This window comes from Haliotis rufescens, unplaced genomic scaffold (assembly GCF_023055435.1).
Source record: "Haliotis rufescens isolate VD_foot unplaced genomic scaffold, xgHalRufe1.0.p SCAF_59, whole genome shotgun sequence".
In the NCBI taxonomy this organism is placed as follows: Eukaryota; Metazoa; Mollusca; class Gastropoda; order Lepetellida; family Haliotidae; genus Haliotis; species Haliotis rufescens.
The window spans coordinates 2,361,248-2,375,720 of NW_025964323.1; the positions used below are offsets into that span (position 1 = coordinate 2,361,248).

At 39.3% G+C, this 14,473-nt stretch overlaps 2 long non-coding RNA genes across 2 annotated transcripts; both read left to right on the top strand.

Annotated features, from left to right (window-relative positions):
• The first annotated feature begins 2,620 nt into the window (after nucleotides 1-2,620).
• Nucleotides 2,621-5,331, top strand: LOC125374581. The gene is made up of 2 exons (XR_007218677.1): nucleotides 2,621-2,657; nucleotides 4,940-5,331. It is a non-coding gene; the product is annotated as an uncharacterized LOC125374581 (long non-coding RNA).
• Nucleotides 5,332-11,012: 5,681 nt separating this feature from the next.
• On the top strand, nucleotides 11,013-13,309 carry LOC124142844. Its single transcript, XR_006862208.2, has 2 exons — nucleotides 11,013-11,057; nucleotides 12,933-13,309. It is a non-coding gene; the product is annotated as an uncharacterized LOC124142844 (long non-coding RNA).
• Nucleotides 13,310-14,473: the final 1,164 nt, after the last annotated feature.

A 14,473-nucleotide genomic window follows, 5' to 3' on the forward strand; every position in this document is an offset into this window, starting at 1 on the left:
ATTGATTAGTTCTAAATATACTGTAGGACCATCTGTATAGATTTGTTAAAATGAGCGTTGGAGGAGGAAAACCTGCTTATTCAATTGAAAAGTTAAAGCGAGCTGTGGATGCTGTCATCTCGAAGCAGATCTCAGCACGCAAAGCTGGAATACCCAAAAGTACTCTTCATGACAAGCTCTCAAATAAAGTACCCTTACTTTATCACAAAGGCCCATCACCCATACTAGCACAGGACGAGGAAAGACATCTTTCTGATTGGCCTATACACATATCGAGTACAGGGTACGGTCGGACAAAGGACGAACTGTTAGAACCAAACAATAATAATGCTGGTGAGTCGTGTTTCCCCATGTGTCCATAGAGTGCTTCCAGTACTCCAACAATGCGTGTCAGTATTGCATTATCAGTTGTAATAGATTGCCATTCAGAAAGATGATATTTTTCAGGGTACCTGAATTGTACCAACTCTCTGTCTGAACAATTCTAGAATAGCTGACATGGTATTAGATATGCATCATCTCGTGTGTTCGACTCACTAGCATTTGAATCCGTGTAGAATTTATCTTTCCAAGACCTGCCTTTACCCTCCCCGGGGGATTAGGCACCTCATCGTAGACCATACTTGCACAGCACCTCAGGTTGAAATATTAGTTCAAGCAAACGACACTGCCAATTCTGTGCCGTAAAATTAAAATGTAGGAAAATTAAAATGTCTCCAACACTAGAACTAGTGCATATATTGAAATTGATAGCAATGATGTTGTCAATACAAAATATCAAGTTCGTTGTTTTCTCTCTCTGCCGAGAAAACACGTCTGATATCTGCGAAAGATGCACACGCTCTGAATCACACATGCGCACTTCGTTCTCATGTGAATCGGCATGTGACTGGTTCGTAGAATTTATATAAAACAAACGAACTATTGGAATTGTATGAAATGTTTAAAAGAACATAACTGTTTGTTGGGCGATTACGTTTATCCATAACGAGTCAGTGTAAAACACTCCGACTTTAGTTGTATGTATTACCAAAGAGTGAGTGAGTGAGTTAAAAGTTAACGTCACATTGGCATTATTTCAGCCATATAGCGACGAGACCAAGTTAATATGTTTACAATTGAATCATTTATGCAAAGTTATATTTAAAAACAATTCATGAAACATATTTGAGCATATCAATATCAAGCATACAGTTTTAAAACACGGGCTATAGCCCAAGAGTAACCAAAGATAGTCCACCTCGCTGAGGATCATGGGGACTTACAGTACCTCTGCTTCCTGCAAGATACCCCAGCAGGAATTACGTCATCACTTCAGCTACTGGTGTCTGTGCACAATGCTACCAAAAATTAGAAAATATTCAACAATGAGTTGGCTATAAACGCTGGTTGATGATAGTTACATCGATTATGATATGATAACGTGTAATTGTACGATACTTTAACATCCTGGACAGAGGCTTCAAAAATCAATTATGTCAGTTGATAATAGCATCACACCAAATTTAAAAACAAGCATTTTATCATTCACATACATATTTAAAATCTATTATACAGACCAATTTCTTTCATGTAATGTATGATGAGATTTCAGATTTACCCTTTTATAAGGTGAATGCCTTGCGATTACAAAGTCCACACAGTCAAGCAAAATATTCTTGACGGTGAACCTTTCATCACAAGGGAAACACTTAGGAGATTCGTCCTTATCTGTCTTAAGCAGATATTCGTGAGTAAACCGACTGTTGCCAATACGACATTGTCGTAAAACGACCTCGTCATGTCTTGACTGACAACCCAAGTAGGTTTGACCGATTGTTGGTTTTAATTCGTGAAGTTTATTGCTGCCTATCTGGGTGTCCCTATTACCAAGCAGAGTTGCGTCCCTATGATTGTGGGTTTTAATCCCGGTTCGGCCCGATTATGTTTCTAGGTTTGCACCATACCCGTGCTCGTGGGTTTCACCGAAGTGGTAAACGCCTGAGACCTGCATCACTTGGGGCTTTCCTGCCACATTAAGCTAACACGCCGTGATATAACTGCAATACTGTTAAAAGCGGCATTAAACTTAACTCACTCACTATTACCAAAACCCAATTGCGTGGATAGATGCGCATGATATCAATCACTGGTCCAGACTCGATTATTTACAGACCGCCGTCATTTAGCGGGAATATTGCTGAGTGCGGCGTTAAACAACAAACCAACCAACCTACCAACTATTACCAAAGATGAAGCTGGGACTGAAACCTTGAAAATACATCATCTGGAAATAAGAACATCACCATGAAGTAGGGCAAGATCTTTAATTAGAATATTTATATGAAAATTCCCTTATTTCAAGATACTTTTTAATATGTTTTGAATTCGTACAAAGGGATGGGTGAATATATATGTGAAACGAAACATTGGAAAATAAAACCATTTTTCTTTTTAAAGGAGGATATGACTTAATCTAATACATCAATCATACTTCATTTATCTTTCATGCATAATAATTCAAAATAACTCTTCAATGAACTGAACTGCACCATATCTTAACGAGTGTCACACACAATGATCTAGTACCGAAAAAAATAGGACCAAACAACTAATGTGATCTGTATATAAGGCTTAGATACTGGAAGAAACGTTACTCTGAACATCGTCGCAGTTCGGTGAGTATACCTTTTTTCAAGTGAGAGAGAGAGAGTGTGTGTGAGTTTTGTTTAACGCTTCCTCAAATGATGTCTCGGTTATATCACGGCGTTTCATCATGATATAGGAAGAAAGTGATACGCATATTACACGTTGGACATATCCAACTTGGTAAAACCCACGACCCAGCTAACAGTCAGCCTCAGAAATTACATTTCGAAACATTGGCACAGTGTTGTTTCAACGGTGGATTAATGTTTGTATTCCTGACTATGGCCTTTCAACCATCATTTTGGAACCTGCATTGTTATGCAGCAGACATTTTTGATAAACATTATGTCTTTGTTGTGAGACGTTGTTGTGTCTGTTCCTAACCTCTGTACAGGGTCATGTCGATAGTAACAAAATTACATGATAACAATGAAGAGAATATTATTATAGGGACATGAAATATTACCAAATAGGTATTTCTGTTACGTCAATGATTATTATTCCATAATAACCAACTTTTGTCGCGCGATTGCATGTTTAATGGGAAATAATTGTGTCAAACCGGGTGCCCAAATTATGGCTGACAGACTAAATGTACATACCGTACCATGCACATTCAAACTGCTGTCGAAACGAAACTTATAAAGATATCACTTGTTAACTGATTCATGCTGCAAGGTTAATTCACGCTGAACCCATGAATCCTGTTATGCATACTTTATGGCAAACAGCGCTCAAGCCACCAAATTATTCTAAAGACACATTATGAAAAGGTTCATGAAAAGCATCCTCTCTTGACATGGTACTTTCTGAGACAGCTTGATTTAGGGCTATGAATAAAAATCAAATGTTCTTAATCACAATTCAGATATATAATGATAGCTTTTTCGAATATACGATGCAATTTATTTGTGAAGGTGGGTTGAGATGAAATTGGGTTTAACGTCGCTATTGCACTTATATAGCGACGTGCAATTTATTTGTATATCCTTCAAATACAATCGATGAAAAATTTGATTATCCCTTTTTTGATTTGTGTTTTTGCACACAGCAAAACAGCCTATGCGTCGAATGCTCCCTTTCCATAACCTTACCCCATTAGAAAAATCTGAGTGAACAACACAGCAAAATAATAGATATTAGATGACAATAGATAACACTGGTTGAGGATATCTTTATTTGTAAGGTCAAAAGTCAAAGCAGAAAATCTTTGAATGAGGGATGAGAATTTTAGGATTACCTCATCATGGGATGATCGTTAACTGTAGCCATGGTTCCTCGTATGCCTTTGCTAGTAAATAAAATATTAAACATATCTATACAAATCTAAACAAATGTGAAGCACAGGGCAGAATCACATGTATGCATCAATGCAAGGTCATTTGGAAAAGTAATATGTGTAGTACTGACCGTCCATTTAATTTTCTGGGAGCGCGAAAGGTCTTTGAAAATACGTTCCAGAAATACTTGACATGTCACTTTTGCCTCATGTTTTAACGGGGGAAATATATTCTTTGCTGGATATGCTGATATCCTGGATAAGGGGGATATGCAAAGCCATAAGTAGACACACACCTAGAATATTTAATGGTTAAATACTAGTGTATACTTATTCAGATTAACAGTATGCATATTTTCAGCACAAAACTCAGACAGAAGCTGAATTAATGAATAATAACATGTTTTTCAAGGCCTCTCAGTCCATACAAAGGGGCCCGGTCGTCTAAGGTGCCGCCATTCGCTGTGCAGAGTTGCTTCCCTTGGGCACGCCAGAAACCTATGATTGTGGGCTCGAATCCCGGTTCGCCCCGATTATGCTTCTAGGTTTGTCAGCACCTTCCTCGTGGGTTTCACCGAAGCGGTAAACGTCTGAGACCTGTATCACTTGGGGCTTTCCTCCCACATTAAGCAAACACGCCGCGATATAACTGGAATACTGTTTAAAGTGGTGTTAAACCCAACTCACTCTCAGTCCATACATATTTAAACATTCAAAAATAACAACAACAATACTCTGGCGATCGAACATGTGTCTTATGTATGTAACAGAAGGGAGGCGCGAAAACCACTGGGCCCTTCCAGAGTAGCTGTCAAATTAGAGTAACAAACCCGAGTGCAACATTGTCCGCCATTTCCAACGTTAGGCTAAAGTCTGAATGCCATCTGAGCAGGGGTATGATGCAAACCTTGTCATATTCATAAACTTTACACAACCAAACACAAATGTGACTAAAAGTTTGACACTAATTTCGTTGAATTTAATCTTACGCTGCATCCTGATTGACCAGTTAACGTTTAATTCTCTCACCAGAATCATCAACAATGAACACCCTCGCTGTTGCACTCTGTTTGGTTCTGGTGGCGATGGCCTCAGCCACATATCCACAAGGAGGAGGATACGGCCGTGGGGGAAATGACATCTGGAACAACCAATACCCAAAGCAAGTGGCTAATATCAATCAACAAACGTCCAACAGGCAATATGTTGATCAAGATCAGTTTAACCGCGGAGGACGATTCCCATATGTCGGCTATAGCGGCAGCGCTCGCTATGGCGGCGCTGGCTATGACGGCGCTGGATATGGCGACTTTGGCTATGGCGGCAAGGGTTTCAGATATTGAGATGGGTCACTGTTTGATGGAATATACACACTGAGTATGAGAAGTGTATGCTGTAAATGAATAAACCATAGCTGCACAGTTTTTTAACTTGTTACTTCTTACGAATTTCCCTGTACATAAACTACCTTCAGAGAACTCCTCAACAACATATTGTACTGGATTTAGTGACACCTCAAAGGTGGACAATGCTCAGGACTTAGGCAGTTCCTGCACGTAATATTCAACTCACCTGTGCTTTGATTCTCTGCTAACACAATTGATATTGCATATTAAGCTCAGATTTTATTTTTGACCTAATTAGACAAACGCAATTTGTTTAAGTTTCTACTTTTCAAAGTTAATATTGAAAAGTACAATGAAATATCCTCACACTTGGTGTCATATTATCCGTAAACCAAATGGAAATTGGATAACACAGGTTTATTCTTTGTTTTTACGAGTGGAAGTTCATAGTGACGTTTCCAATTGAAGGTTTACTTGAAACCTTTTTTCTGATTGAGTTTCGATTTCGGACACAAAGTTAAACTAACACTGTTGACGTCCACTTTATAAAGCAATCAAAGCTTACAAATCTCAAAAACGACACTGGCGAGTTAAATGGAAACCATAAAAAATATTACTAAACTTGAACATAACGCTGACATAAAAACAACAATTTTATGTTGATTCTTAATGACATTTTTGCAAATGATCAATGCATATTTGTTCATTATCTCCCTTGTTCAAAAAGACTAATGTATACGTACAACTAACCCACCAAGCAATCAAACGCAGTCGATAGAGGGAAACTGAGGTGCTACATCATATCCAAATCGAAAACCCAAACATGGGTATTATGCAAACAACATCCAAAGTCTTGTCTTGTTTCAAGTCTTGTCTGTGCCATGCATTTATGGGTCACAGTCTTTGCTTGCGTACAGCACTTTTCAATCTCTTTATAATGCTGAACAGAGCTTGTACACTTAGCAGAAGAAGAAACACTGCATGGAGCTTTGAGTTTACAAACTGATAACAGTGATATTGTAATAGAATTATGCACCTGTTGTGTCTTTATAATTTTACCTCAGTCAGAATTGCGTATTGGAACTCACAGCAAATTATTTCTCAGGGGCTGTTATGCACACAAATCATTTTAAGAGAGTGCTTTGCCACCAGACTTAATCAACACTTGCTTCTCAAGAAGAGATCATTCTTGAATTACTCCATCACCCTGTCCGGCGACCGGCGACACCCTGTCCGGAGACCGGCGACACCCTGTCCGGAGACCGGCGACACCCTGTCCGGGGACCGGCGACACCCTGTCCGGAGACCGGCGACACCCTGTCCGGAGACCGGCGACGCCCTGTCCGGGGACGGGCGACACCCTGTCAGGAGGCCGGCGACACCCTGTCCGGAGACCGGCGACGCCCTGTCCGGGGACGGGCGACACCCTGTCAGGAGGCCGGCGACACCCCGTCCGGAGACCGGCACGATCGAACGTGTTGTTTATCTCTCAAGCAGTTGGCTATATAAGGTGTCAGACTGCGTCATTCTTCTGCCTTTTGGAATTGAAGAGGATTTTGTTTTGTTTGTTGTGCTGTTGTAGCACAGGGTTCTCGCACCATATTGGATGTCAAATGGGTGTTTTCTAGATCTCCATTAACAGTATCTATGGTTGGTTGTTTTTTTGTCTAACGCCGCACTCAGTAATATTCCAGCTATATGACAGCGGTCTGTAAATAAACGAGTCTGAACCAGACAATCCAGTGATTAAGATCATGAGCATCGATCCACGCAACTGAGATCGATGACATCCATGAACCAAGTCAGCGAGCCTGACCACCCGATCCCGTTAGTCGCCTTTAACGACAAGCACAGTCGTCTGAGTCGTCAGCACCATACCCGTGCTCGTGGATTTCACTTGGGGCTTTCCTCCCACTTTAAGCTGACTTGCCGTCATATAACTGTAATACTGTTAAAAGGGGCGTTAATCAGTACTCACTCACTATTATGGAGTCCAGAAAACTTTGATACAATAGAAAAGGTACATCTATTAAAGGATTTTAGAATTCAAAGGCTGCAAATGTTGCAGTTATTTGTTTGTTTGTATGACGCCGCACTGAGCAATATTCAAGTTAAATGACAGTGGTCTGTAAATAATCGAGTCTGGACCTGACAATCCAGAGACCTAGCATCGATCCACGTAATTGGGATACGATGCCAACATCAACCAAATCAGCGAGCCTGATGACCACCCGCCTTTTTCGACAAGCATAGTCGCCCTTTACGCCAAGCATGGGTTGTTGAAGACATATTCCACCCCGTATCTTCACGGCTCTACATATATTAAGAGGGTTTCGATTTGGGGCGGGGTGGTTCAAGTGATTTTGTCTTTGGAGATGGTTATTCTGGGGGTTAGTATAGTATGTCGGCTGCATGTTTTTTTGTATAAATATTCAGTAACTGTCAATCAATAAAGATGTTATCTCAGTCGCGTTTATCAATCTTAAGAAAACGGCGTTTTCGATAAGAAATAACATTTCACATTTTACCCTTGCAATAAGACTGAAGGTTTTAACGTTTACAGTCAGCAGTGACACCCCTCAGGACCCTCATCCATTCTAGTCTTTAACTATAAAATATTAGGTACCAGTAGGTTTCCCGTTATTCTTCATTATATGGATATGGTTCGATTGATTCTAAATATATTGTAGGACCATCTGTAAAGATCTGTTAAAATGAGCGCCGGAGGAGGAAAACCTGCTAATTCATTTGATAGGTTAAAGCGAGCTATGGATGCTGTTATCTCGAGCAGATCTCACCACGCAAAGCTGCTGTCACGTTGGGAATACCAAAAAGTACTCTTCATGACGTACTCTTAAATAAAGTATCCCAAAGTCTCATCACCCATACTATCACAAGAAGAGAAAAGATATCTTTCTGATTGGCCTATACACATATCGAGTACAGGGTACGGTCGGACAAAGGACGAACTGTTAGAACCGAACGATAATAATGCTGGTGAGTTGTGTTTCCCCATGTTTCCATAGAGTTCTTCCAGTACTCCAACAATGGGTGTCAGTATTGCATTATCAGTTGTAATATATTGCCATTCAGAAAGATGATATTTTTCAGGGTACCTGTATTGTACCAATTCTCTGTCTGAACAATTCCAGAATGGCTGACATGGTATTAGATATGCATCATCTCGTGTATTCGACTCGCTAGCATTTGGATCAGGGTAGAATCTTTCCCATGACAGACTAGTCTTTACCCGTCCAAGGGGATAAGGCACCTCATCATTGACCATACTTGCACAGCACCTCGGGTTAAAATATTAGTTCAAGCTGTGCCGTAAATAGGAAAATTAAAAAGTCTCCAGCACTATAACTAGTGACTAAATTGAAATTGATATCAATGATGTTGTCAATAAAAAAAATCAAGTACGATGTTTTCTCTCTCTGCCGAGAAAACACGTCTGATATCTGCGAAAGATGCACACGCTCTGAATCTAACATGTGCAATTCGTTCTAATGTGAATCGGGACGTGACTGGTTGGTATAATTGATAAATTAATAAATTAAACGAGGGTTACATGATAATAACAATGGATGTGTGTACTTATATTGCACTAGCATCCATACACAAGGAGCATGCAAAAAGCCGTAGTGTTGTTACCCCAATCAATGGATCAGTAGACATTCAGTCATAATTCTCAGTTCATTGGGGAAAATACAATCCAAGCTGCCTTCTCAGCCTGTGAAGCTCCAGAAGGTTAGTATTCATATTACCATCTCATCCTACCGGGTACCTATTTTAATTCGGGGTGACTGAGGCATATGTGCTACATGTGCTTTAGTGTCTGGCAGTCTCATGAGCTGGTCACACTGTCCACACGATCGACTTTATCTAATATGTTATGTCATGTTATATTCATCGAATATACTACGCGATATCAAGTTAACCTCAAGCATTTCAATGATGAAGCGGAACAACAAGCATCTCCTTAGAGTATTCCAACTAACAGTCCAAAAAGGACCGATGCAATATGTTGTTATTAATAACTGTTGCATTGGTTTACAGAAATGACAAAAAGCTGTGAGAGAGAAAATACAATCAGAATAAAACAAATAAACTATTCGAATTGTATGAAATGTTTAAAGGAACACAACTATTTGTAGGGCGATTACGTTTCTCCATAACGAATCAGTGTTAAACACACCGACTCTAATTGTATGTACTACCAAAGAGTGAGTGAGTGAGTGAGTTAAAATTTAACGTCACATCGGCATTATTTCAGCCATATAGCGACGAGACCAAGTTAATATGCTTACAATTGAGTCATTTATGCAAAGTTATATTTAAAAACAATTTATGAAACATATTTGAGCATATCAAGTATACAATTTTAAAACACGGGCTATAGACCACGAGTAACCAGCCACCACGCTGAGGTTCATTGGAACTTACAGAACCTCTGCTTCCCGCATGATACCCAGCAAGATTTACATCATCACTTTAGCTACTGGTGGTTGTGCATAATGCTAGCCAAAATTAAAAAATATTCAACAATGAGTTGGCGTAAAAACTCTGGTTGATGATAGTTACATTGATTATGATAGGATTACGTGTCATCCAGAGGGACAGTAATTGTACGATACTTTAACCTCCTGGACAGAGCCTTCAATAATGTCAGTCGATAATAGCATCACACCACATTTAAAAACAAACATTTTGTTATTCACATACATATCTAAAATCTATTATACAGACCAATTTCTTTCATGTAATTTATGATGAGTTGCCCGCTGACACGGGAAAAGAGATCTTTCAGGTTTACCCTTTCATTATGTGAATACCTTGCGATTGCAAGTCGAGCAAAATATGCTTGACGGTGAACCTTTCATCACAAGGGAAACGACCTCGTCATGTCTTGACTGACAACCCAAGTAGGTTTGACCGATTGTTTGTTTTAATTCGTGAAGTTTATTGCTGCCTATCTGGGTGTCCCTATTACCAAGCAGAGTTGCGTCCCTATGATTGTGGGTTTTAATCCCGGTTCGCCCCGATTATGTTTCTAGGTTTGTCAGCACCATACCCGTGGTCGTGGGTTTCACCGAAGTGGTAAACGCCTGAGACCTGCATCACTTGGGGCTTTCCTCCCACATTAAGCTGACACACCGGGATATAACTGCAATACTGTTAAAAGCGGCATTAAACCCAACTCACTCACTCACACACTATAACCAATACCCAATTGCGTGGATTGATGCGCATGATATCAATCACTGGATTGACTGGTCCAGACTCAATTATGTACAGACCGCCGTCATTTAGCGGGAATATTGCTGAGTGCGGCGTTAAACAACAAACCAACCAACCTACTAACTATTACCAAAGATGAAGCTGTGACTGAAACCTTGAAAATATATCATCTGGAAATAAAAACATCACCATGAAGTAGGGCAAAATCTTTAATAAGAATATTTTTAAGAAAATTCCCTTATTTCAAGACACTTGCTAATTTCTTTTCAATTCGCGCAAAGGGATCGGTGAATATATATGTTAAACCAAAACAGTGGAAAATATAACCATTTTTCTTTATAAAGGAGGATATGACTTAATATAATACATCAATCATAATTCATTTATCTTTCATGTATAATAATTCAAAATAACTCTTCAATAAACTGAACTGCACAATATCTTAACGAGTGTCACACATAATGATCTAGTACCAAAAGAAATAGGACCAAACAACTAATGTATATATGTATATAAGGCTTAGACACTGGAGGCAACGTTACTCTGAACTTCGTCGCAGTTCGGTGAGTATACCTTCTTTCAAGTGAGAGAGAGTGTGTGAGTTTTGTTTAACGATGCCTCAAATGATGTCTCGGTTATATCAAGGCATTTCATCATGATATAGGAAGAAAGTAATGCGCATATTACACGTTGGACATATCCAACTTGGTAAAACCCACGACCTAGCTATCAGTCAGCCTCAGAAATTATATTTCGAAACATTGGCACAGTGTTGTTTCGAATTCAACGCTGGATTAATGGTTGTATTCATGACTATGGCCTTTCAACCATCATTTTGGAACCTGCATTGTTATGCAGCAGACATTTTTGATAAACATTATGTCTTTGTTGTGAGACGTTGTTGTGTCTGTTCTTAACCCCAGTACAGGGTCATGTTGATGGTAACAAAATTACATGATGACAATGAAGAGAATATTATTATAGGGACATGAAATATACTAAAAGGGGTATTTTTGGTACGTCAATGATTATTATTCCATAATAACCACCTTATATCGCGTGATTGCATGTTTAATGGGAAATGATTGTGTCAAACCGGGTGCCAAAATGATGGCTGACAGACTAAATGAACATACCGTACCATGCGGATTGAAACTGCTGTCGAAACGAAACTTGTTAAGATGTCACTTGGCAACTGACACATGCTGCAAGGTCAATTCCCGTTGAAACCATGAATCCTGTTAAGCATACGTTGTGGCAAACAGCGATCAAACCACAAAATTATTCTAAAGACACATTATGAAAAGGTTCATGAAAAGCATCCTCTCTTGACATGGTACTCTCTGACAGCTTGATTTAGGGCTCTGAATAAAAATCAAATGTTCTTAATCACAATTTAGATATATAATGATTTCTTGTTCGAATACATGATGCAATTTATTTCTGAAGGTGGGTTGAGATTAAATTGGGTTTAACGTCGCTATTGCACTTATATAGCGACGTGCAATTTATTTGTATATCCTTCAAATACAATCGATAAAAATTTGATTATCGCTATTTTGATTTGTGTATTTGCACATAGCAAAACAGCCTATGCGTCGAAAGCTCCCTTTCCATAACCTTACCCCCTTAGACACTGACGAATAATAGATATTTGATGACAATAGACAACACTGGTTGAGGATATGCAAAGCCATTAGTAGACACAGTGTATACTTAGTGTATACTTACTTATTCAGATTATCAGTATGCATATTTTCAGCACAAAACTCAGACAGAAGCTGACTTAATAAATAATAACACATTTTCATGGCCTCTCAGCCAATACAAAGGGGCCCGGTCGTCTAAGGTGCCGCGATTTGCTGTGCAGAGCTGCGTCCCTTGGGCACACCAGAAACCTATGATTGTGATTTCGAATCCCGGTTCGCCCCGATTATGTTTCTAGGTTTGTCAGCACCATACCCGTACTCTTGGGTTTTATCGAAGTGGTAAACGTCTGAGACCTGCATCACGTGGGGCTTTCCTCCCACATTAAGCTAACACGCCGCGATATAACTGGAATACTGTTAAAAGTGGTGTTAAATCAAACTCACTCTCAGTCCATACACATTTTATACATTCAAAAAAGTCAACAACAGTACCTGGCGATCGAACATGTGTCTTATGTATGTAACAGAAGGGAGGCGCGAAAACCACTGCGCACTTCCAGAGTAGCTGTCAAATTAGAGTAACAAATCCGAGTCCAAAATTGTCTGCCATTTCCAACGTTAGGCTAAAGTCTGAATGCCACCTGAGCAGGGGTATGATGCAAACCTTGTCATAATCATAAACTTTACACAACCAAAAACAAATTTGACTCAAAGTTTGACACCATTTTTGTTGAATTTAATCTTACGCTGCATCCTGATTGACCAGTTAACGTTTAATTCTCTCACCAGAATCATCAACAATGAACACCCTCGCTGTTGCACTCTGTTTGGTTCTGGTGGCGATGGCCTCAGCCACATATCCACAAGGAGGAGGATACGGCCGTGGGGGAAATGACATCTGGAACAACCAATACCCAAAGCAGGTGGCTAATATCAATCAACAACAGTCCAACAAACAATATGTTGATCAAGATCAGTTTAACCGCGGAGGACGATTCCCCCATGGCGGCGGCTATGGCGACTATGGCTTTGGCGGCCCTGGCTTTGGCGGCCCTGGCTATGGCGGCAAGGGTTTCAGATATTGAGATGGGTAACTGTTTGATGGAATATACACACTGAGTATGTGAAGTGTATGACGTAAATGAATAAACCATAGCTGCACAGGTTTTTTAACTTGTTACTTCTTACGAATTTCCCTGTACATAAACTACCTTCAGAGAACTCAGATATCCTCAACTGACACATATTGTACTGGATTCAGTGACACCTCAAAGGTGGACAATGCTCAGGAAACTTGGCAGTTCCTGCACGCTTTATTCAACTCATCTGAACTTTGATTCTCTGCTAAAACAATTGATATTGCATATTAAGCTCAGATTTTATTTTTGATCTAATTAGACAAACGCAATTTGTTTAAGTTTCTACTTTTCAAAGTTAATATTGAAAAGTACAATGAAATATCCTCACACTTGGTGTCAAATTATCCGTAAACGAAACGGAAATTGGATAACACAGGTTTATTCTTTGTTTTTACGAGCGGAAGTTCATAGTGACGTTTCCAATTGAAGGTTTACTTGACACCAAAATTAAACTAACACTGTTGATATCCACTGTATAAAACTATCCAAGCTTACAAATCTCAAAAATGACACAGGTAAGTTTCAGGTTGTTACAAAACTTGAACATTACGCTGACATAAAAAAAACCTGAATAACAATTTTAATTTTATGTTGTTTCTGTGTGACATTTTTGCAAATGATCAATGTATATTTGTTTATTATCTCCACTTCAAAGTGACTAATGTATACGTACAACCAACCCACCAAGCAATCAAACGCAGTCGATAGATGGATACTGAGGTGCTACATCATATCTAAATCGAAACCCTAAGCAAATCGTGACATTGGTATCATGCAAACAACATTCAAGGTTGTTTCAAGTCTTGTCTGTGCCATTTAGTCTTTGCTTGCATACAACAGTTTACAATCTATATATAATGCTGAAACAGAGCTTGTACACTTGACAGAAGAAGAAACACTGCATGGAGCTTTCAGTTTGCAAGCTGATAACAGTGATTTTGTAATAGAATTATGCACCTGTAGTGTCTTTATAATTTTAACCTCAGTCAGAATTGCGTAGTGGAACTCACAGCAAATTATTTCTATGTACACAAATCATTCTAAGAGAGTGCTTAGCCATCAGACTTAATCAACACGCTTCTCAAGAAGAGATCATTCTTGAATTAATCCATCACCCTGTCCGGAGACCGGCACGATCGAACGTGTTGTTTATCTCTCCAGCAGTTGGCTATATAAGGTGTCAGACTGAGT